Raw genomic sequence first — 7,813 nt, 5'->3', positions numbered from 1 at the left:
ATCATAAAACCCTCGGAAGGTGATTAAAGCATTTAAAGGAAATAAGAACGATTTGAGATTATTTGAAGCCCGAGTCATGTGGAACTGGGGCAAGTTAAACATAAAGAAAACCGTTAAATGCAAGATTCGCCAAATTGGCATGAGGGTCGTGCATGAGAGTGAGAGTGTCGCCCAGCAGTGCTTTAGAAATGACAAATGAAAAAGCAAGTGTTTAACATAATTGTCAAGTCCAGCACCATCGGAAGAGACTATAAATCTATGTTCAATTGTGTTGTTTGCACTTGACATGTTTTGAAGACTGGAATGACGAAGGCATTTTATTCTGCTACCTAAACACTTTATCCTTCGTTACCCCTTTTGAGCCTTATTTATTTTCTTTCATACCCCTCGTTCGGAATCAATAGCAACGACTAGGAAATACGAGTCTGGAAGGTAAAGAAAAAATCAAAAAAAAAATGAAAAAAAACAAAAGAAAGTCAAATGAAAAAGATGAATTGGGAACTACGTTTGACCTGATTCCTCAAAGAGGATACGTAGGCGCCTCACGGCTCGGTCATAATGGCCATAATGGTCATAATGTGCATGGTGTTAAAAATAAATAAATAAATAAATAAATAATCCCCAAGCAAGAAACTGGGGCAAGAGTTGTGCTCGTTGTAAGCAAAATTGGTTCCGAAGGTTGTAATGTTAAACCCCAAATTTATTTTGTTTTTGAGCCTTTTATACCCTTTCTTTCTAAACCTATCCAAAAAAAACCCACATTACGGTCCAAAGAAAGACCTTCTAACCAGTCTGCAAAAGATGCCAAGTCAGACAAATGAGAGTCTTACCGGCGAACATAACATTCTGTTCCACAGCAGAAAGAACTCTAATCTCCAACAGAGAGAGTCATACCGGCAACACTCCAAATCCCCAGCTGGAAAGTGATACAAATGAGAGAGTCTTATCGGTGAAAATCTTCACGGACACCAGAAGGCGATGAAAGCTGAGAGAAAAACCCAAAATGAGAGAGGCTTGATAGTGAAAACCCTTCGGGCACTACAAGTCGAATAAGATTAAGAATCAGATGGGGAATTGCCAATTGAAGATCTTGAAAGATGATTGACGAAGGATAGGCCACATATGCATGTCATGACCATTAGAGTCAGTGTCTGCGTTTGATAGGGTTTTATTTATAGTTTCTTTTGTTAAAGAGTCATCTTTTTCCGTTGTCTTTTATTCTGTTCCCTTTTATCTTTTCCTTTCATAGAAAAATTTCCCAGTAGAGTCTGTTTGGTCAGAACCAGTGGGAAATGATTTCAAAGTAGACCATCAGCTTTCCAAGATAAGATCTGACTAGTACATCCAAGTGATATAGTCAGGAAGGAACAAGCGCGAGGCCAGTGTCAAGAAAGATATCCCCAGCAAAAGGATTGACGAGTGTCAAGAGGGATATCCTTGCCGAAATCAAAGGTTATTAAACCTCAAGACCAGAGCCCGTGGACAAAACAAGAAAAACAATAAGCATGATTTGGGAAATTCATGCGAGACTAAAAGGTCGAGAAAATGCAAGTTTCCGAGCCATGCCACGAAAGAAGAGGGATATCCCTAACAGAAAAGGATTATCCCCAGCAAATAATATCATCCCCAACAAGTTGTGGAACGCAGAGCAAGGAAGGGAAAAGGGAAAACCATCCCAATGGGAGTATCACAACCAACCACCACGTTTTAAACTAACAAATTTTGTTTGATTTGAAACAGGTAAAGGGAATGGCATTGATGACAGAAATGCATGCCATAAGGGAGAATGTAAAACTGGGGCAGAAAATTTTCCTTTCATTTGGAAAATTTTCTGGAAGTCAGGTACCCATTCGAGGAAGAATAAAGATAACACCAGTCTCAAGGGAAGTGGTCATTGAACTAGTGTTGCCCCCGACATAATAAGTTTCCGATGAAGGAAGTTGATCCCCAGCAGACAGAACAAAGGGATGACATTTGTGCTCAGAAAAGCAAAAAGCCATTATCATCCCCAACAGCTTCCAGAAGAATGAAGCATCGATTTGAAGGGATAAAATTCCCCAGCAGTGTTATCCTCAACAACGTTATCCCAAAAAGATAACACTTATATCCCCAACAGTGTTGAAAAAAAAAGTGAATTTGAAGGAGGGGAAGAAAGAAGACTCCCGCAATGGTATTATCCCTAGCAAGCAAGAACAAAGCAGAGCGGAAAAAAAAAGAAGAAGAAGAAATCAGGCGTTCACCTGGAGAATGAGGACGAGAATTAAGAAGAAATCAGGCGTCCACCTGGAGAATGAGGATGAAAAGAAGAAATCAGGCGTCCACCTGGAGAATGAGGATGAAAAGAAGAAGTCAGGCGTCCACCTGGAGAATGAGGATGAAAAGAAGAAGTCAGGCGTCCACCTGGAGAATGAGGATGAAGAATTAAAGAAGAAATCAGGCGTCCACCTGGAGAATGAGGATGAGAATTAAGAAGAAATCAGGCGTCCACCTGGAGAATAAGGATGATTAATTAAAGAAGAAATCAGGAGCCCGCCTGAAGAGAGGAATGACGATTTATTTTCAAAGTTGTGGTTGAAGTCAGGAGCCCGCCTGAAGAGAGGAAAGGCATTTTTAAAAGTTGTTGAAATCTTGCCAACCTAAAGAAAGGAATGGCGATGTATTGGTTGAAGTCAGGAGCCCGCCTGAAGAGAGGAATGGCGATTATTTTCAAAGTTGTTGTTGAAGTCAGGAGCCCGCCTGAAGAGAGGAAAGGCGTTATTAAAGAGTTGTTGAAATCTTGCCAACCTAAAGAAAGGAATGTTAAAGAGTTGTTGAAATCTTGCCAACCTAAAGAAAGGAATGGCAATGTATCGGTTGAAGTCAGGAGCCCGCCTGAAGAGAGGAATGGCGATTATTTTCAAAGTTGTTGTCAGGAGCCCGCCTGAAGAGAGGAAAGGCGTTTTAAAGAGTTGTTGAAATCTTGCCAACCTAAAGAAAGGAATGGCGATGTATGGTTTGAAGTCAGGAGCCCGCCTGAAGAGAGGAATGGCGATTATTTTCAAAGTTGTTGTCAGGAGCCCGCCTGAAGAGAGGAAAGGCATTTTTAAAAAAATTGTTGAAATCTTGCCAACCTAAAGAAAAGAATGGCGATTATTTTCAAAGTTGTTGTCAGGAGCCCGCCTGAAGAGAGGAAAGGCGTTTTAAAGAGTTGTTGAAATCTTGCCAACCTAAAGAAAGGAATGGCGATGTATGGTTTGAAGTCAGGAGCCCGCCTGAAGAGAGGAATGGCGATTATTTTCAAAGTTGTTGTCAGGAGCCCGCCTGAAGAGAGGAAAGGCATTTTTTTTAAAAAAAAATTGTTGAAATCTTGCCAACCTAAAGAAAGGAATGGCGATGTATTGGTTGAAGTCAGGAGCCCGCCTGAAGAGAGGAAAGGCGTTTTTAAAAGTTGTTGAAATCTTGCCAACCTAAAGAAAGGAATGACAATGTATTGGTTGAAGTCAGGAGCCTGCCTGAAGAGAGGAATGACGATTTATTTTCAAAGTTGTTGTTGAAGTCAGGAGCCCGCCTGAAGAGAGGAAAGGCGTTTTTAAAAAAGTTGTTGAAATCTTGCCAACCTAAAGAAAGGAATGGCGATGTATGGTTTGAAGTCAGGAGCCCGCCTGAAGAGAGGAAAGGCATTTTTAAAAGTTGTTGAAATCTTGCCAGCCTAAAGAAAGGAAATGGCGATGTATTGGTTGAAGTCAGGAGCCCGCCTGAAGAGAGGAAAGGCGTTTTTAAAAGTTGTTGTTGAAGTCAGGAGCCCGCCTGAAGAGAGGAATGACGAATATTTTCAAAGTTGTTGTTGAAGTCAGGAGCCCGCCTGAAGAGAGGAATGGCGCTTATTTTTAAAAGTTGTTGTTGATGTGGGGAGCCCACCCAGATAACAGAGGCATACATTTCAGTCTTTACATTTCAGTTGTTGAAGTTGGGAGCCCGCCCATAGAACAGAGGCATACATTTCAGTCTTTATATTTCAAGCATTGAAGTTGGGAGCCCGCCCAGATAACAGAGGCATACATTTCAGTCTTTATATTTCAAGCGTCGAAGTTGGGAGCCCGCACAGACAATAGAGGCATACATTGCAGTCTTTACATTTCAAGCATTGAACTTGCGAGCCCGCCCAGATAACAGAGGCATACATTTCAAGTCTTTAATTTTCAAGTATTGAAGTTGGGAGCCCGCCCAGATAACAGAGGCATACATTTCAAGATCAAGTCAGAGGACAATAAAACAGAGGGTTACAATAGGAATCCCCAGCAGGAAACAATAAAATTCCCCGGCACCGGGAAACAGAAGGTTGCAACAAGAGGTCACAGCACAAACTCAAGTGCATGTGTTAAAAAGAAGAAAAGCACCGGAGGAAATGCAAGCAGACAAGGAAGCAAGGCAACAAAAACAAATTGTACTCTAGCCTAGCTTCTTGTTTTCTTTTAAGCATGGTGTAACAAGGAGATCGGTAAGCAGTGGTAATAGCATGCAACAACAGTAACAATGCAGTTCCCCGGTAGTCCCAGCTACCAAAACTTCCCGAACTACATTGACCTGATTCCTGTTTAGCCCAGGATATGTAGGAAACCTTTGAAGCAAAGGTTCGGTCAAATCTTTTTCAAAAAAATGCTTCACACGGCGTACTCGGATGGGCAAAAAAATCGCTCGCTTTATCTTTGCACGAAAACCCTTCGTGTCTTCGGGCAAAGAGGGGCAGCTATAAGCACGTGATTTTTGCCCAATATGAGAATTACTCCCAAAAAATCCAAAAATAAAATGATTTTTCTTTGGTGTGCAATTTTGTGATATTTTGTGACATTTTGAATAATTATTTGTATTTGTCTGTGCGTGTTTATTTGATAAATTAATAAAAAATACAAAAATATGTCGCATTTTGCATGTAGGATTTAATTCTACAGTTGTTAGTAATTAAATTTGTTTTACAAAAATTAAAAATTACAAAAATAGGCATCGTTTGCATTTTTAGCATTTAATGTCCAAATATACATTTTATGCTTAATTATTACTTAATTGTGCGTTAATTGTTATTGGGAGTTAATTTGCGCTTTTATAACTTAATTTAATTCTTAATAATAGTTTAAGTATTTTTATAATTTAGTTTTAGAGAAATAAAAGAAGAAAAAAGAGCAAAAATATAAAGAAAGTCGGAATTGGGCCTCTTCTTCGATTTCAAGCCATAGGCCCAAAAAAATGGCCCAATCTTCCCTACGACCCAGTCCATTTCGAACTGGGTCGACCCAGTCCATAACCCAAAAGACCCAAACCCCTTTGTCTTACATTTTACAAAAACAAAACAAAAACTAAAAGAAGAAAACCCTAAAATCTAAACCATCCCCCCCTCCTCTCCTATCTTCTTCTTCTTCCTCCAAAGCTCCAACCAAGCATCCATGGCTGCCCTTTACCTTCTTCTTCGACACACCCTCATCGTCCAAACAGCTGCTGCCCAAGCACTTCATCTTCTTGGTCCACCATTGTTGCTCTAGTTCGTCGTCGTTTGGTCGAGCTTCATCTTCTCCGGCAAAACAGTCTGTCGTCGCCACCAGTTGCTTCTGCTTGTGCGTCGACCAGCCCGTTGTTTGTTCCTTCTGTTGTTCGAAGCCCCGTCGCTGCTGCTTCTGTCTCAACCAAACAACCAAACGAACACAGCCATGGACGAGCTTCGACGTCGACCATGTCGTCGTCTATGGCTGTCCGCGCTGCTGCTGCCTGTCGCCGCCACTGCTGTTGCCTGTCGCCACCGCCGCTGCTGTCTCGACGTAGTTCTGCTACTGCTCTTCGCAGCAGGTGTTGGACGGACTGCTGCTGCTGCTCGTCGTGGCAGTAGCTACGGGCTGCTTCATCTTCTCTTCGTCTTCGTCGTCATTTGTTCGAGCTTTGGTCGAGGCTCGGACAGATTTGTTTACAATCAAAGTTCTTCGTTGATTCATCTCCGGTTAGTTGTTTTTGAGTTTTATTTTGTCCATATTTCGTTTTTATATTTCTAAAAGTTAAAATCGTTAAATATTTGATTCTTGTTTTGTTCGTTGTTTATCGTTGAAATCATTTTTCTAGTTTGTTCATGTTCATGTGCTTTGTTAAAATTAATTTTCAGATTTCAAAATAGAAGTTTAATTAGTTGTTTTCATGTTTATTTCATGTTTGTATTATTGTTTAAATGAATATTTGTTAGTTTAATATTAGTTAGATACAAATTGAAGTTTAATTAATTGTTTCTTCAATTTGTTTCATATATTTTATGTATTTTTCGGAAATTGTTAATATTGTTAAGTTCAAGCTTAAGTTCATAATTGTTTCTTCTTAGGTTTTTGTTTTGTCATTTGCCTAAAAGAATTTAGTTGTAATAAGGGAAGTATGTTGGTTTTAATCATTTGAATCCATTGTTTTTATTTTTAGATTTAATTCATGTTCATATTATGTTTGTGTGATCTTGAATCCGAAATGTGTATAGTTTGATTTTTTGTTTATCATTTATGATTATTTCTTGAATTTGTCTCATAATCTTGTTTATAGGAATTGTTTGTTGTAATGCTGTTAGAGTAGTTGATTTTAAGTTCAATATTATTGAATTTAGAAATCTAAATATACTTGTTTGTTGTTGTTGTTGAATCCGAAAATAGGATTGTTTGTTGCTAAAATATTGTTCAATCAAATTTTAGTTGTTCTTTGTTGTTCAATTTGTGTTCATGTGCTTTGTTGTTGAAATGTTGAAGAAATCATGTTCATGAAATTTGTTGTTTGAACATTGTTAGAAATTAATCATATTGTCTATATTTTGGTTATGTTTGATTAAATGATGTGTTATAGCTGATGGGTAGTTTGGTAAATTTGTAGTACGTTCAGGGGTAGTTTGGTAATTTCAGTAAGGTCGTGAGGGGTAGTTTAGGAATTGTACATTTTGAAATTGTTTATTTGAAGCATGGGGGACAAAATGAAATGGGGTGGGTTGTGATATAGTTGTTTAATATAAAGGGGGGACAAGATTTAATTTAAAGGGGGAATCTTGCATTATTTTAAATGAAGCATGAGGGACAAAATATAATGGGGTGGTGTGATATGTTTATTTAATGTAACGGGGATGAGTGGAAAGATAATGGGTTGGGTAGAGAAAAAATATAGATTTTAATCAATTGAAAGGTTTATGGGATGGGTTATAAGAAGAAGTCTTGAACACAAGACATAGAGAACAGAAAAGATACGAGAAAAAATACACACACAGATAGAGAGAAAATCGGACAAAGAATAGAAGAGAGAAAAAAGGGCTGAACATTTAAGAGAAAGAAAAATTCCGAAAAAATATTTAAGCTTTCAAAATAAAAATAAAAACTAAAAAATCTTCTGCTTTCTTTCTTTGTTTGAAATTAGTATTAATGGTTGTTGTTTCATTCAAAGCTTAAAAGCTTTTGTTTTTGGGATTACTACTCCACTGGTCTGTTACTGGGTTGTTACTGTTGCTGGGCAGTTGTTGTTGCTGTATTGTTATTACTGCTGCTGATTCTCATCTTCATTTTCTTTTGCTTCCAATATCAGGTATATATCTGTAAACTCATGTGCAAAGCTTTCTACATGACAAATAAATGAAGCTCGAATTGTAATTTTGTCTTTTATTCATTTAAGTTCGTTAGTTTAAATTTCAGCTTTGTTTCATGTTAGTTAACTAGTAGTGAGTTCGACACGATGGCTATAAGTTAATTGTCTTATTTTGAAATTCGTATAAAAGCTTTGTAATAATGATCCATTTCGAAATCTCATTAGTATAATTATATTTGAATTGTCAAAATAGGGA

This window comes from Nicotiana tabacum, chromosome 3 (genome assembly GCF_000715075.1).
Source record: "Nicotiana tabacum cultivar K326 chromosome 3, ASM71507v2, whole genome shotgun sequence".
In the NCBI taxonomy this organism is placed as follows: Eukaryota; Viridiplantae; Streptophyta; class Magnoliopsida; order Solanales; family Solanaceae; genus Nicotiana; species Nicotiana tabacum.
This window is presented reverse-complemented; position numbering follows the sequence as displayed.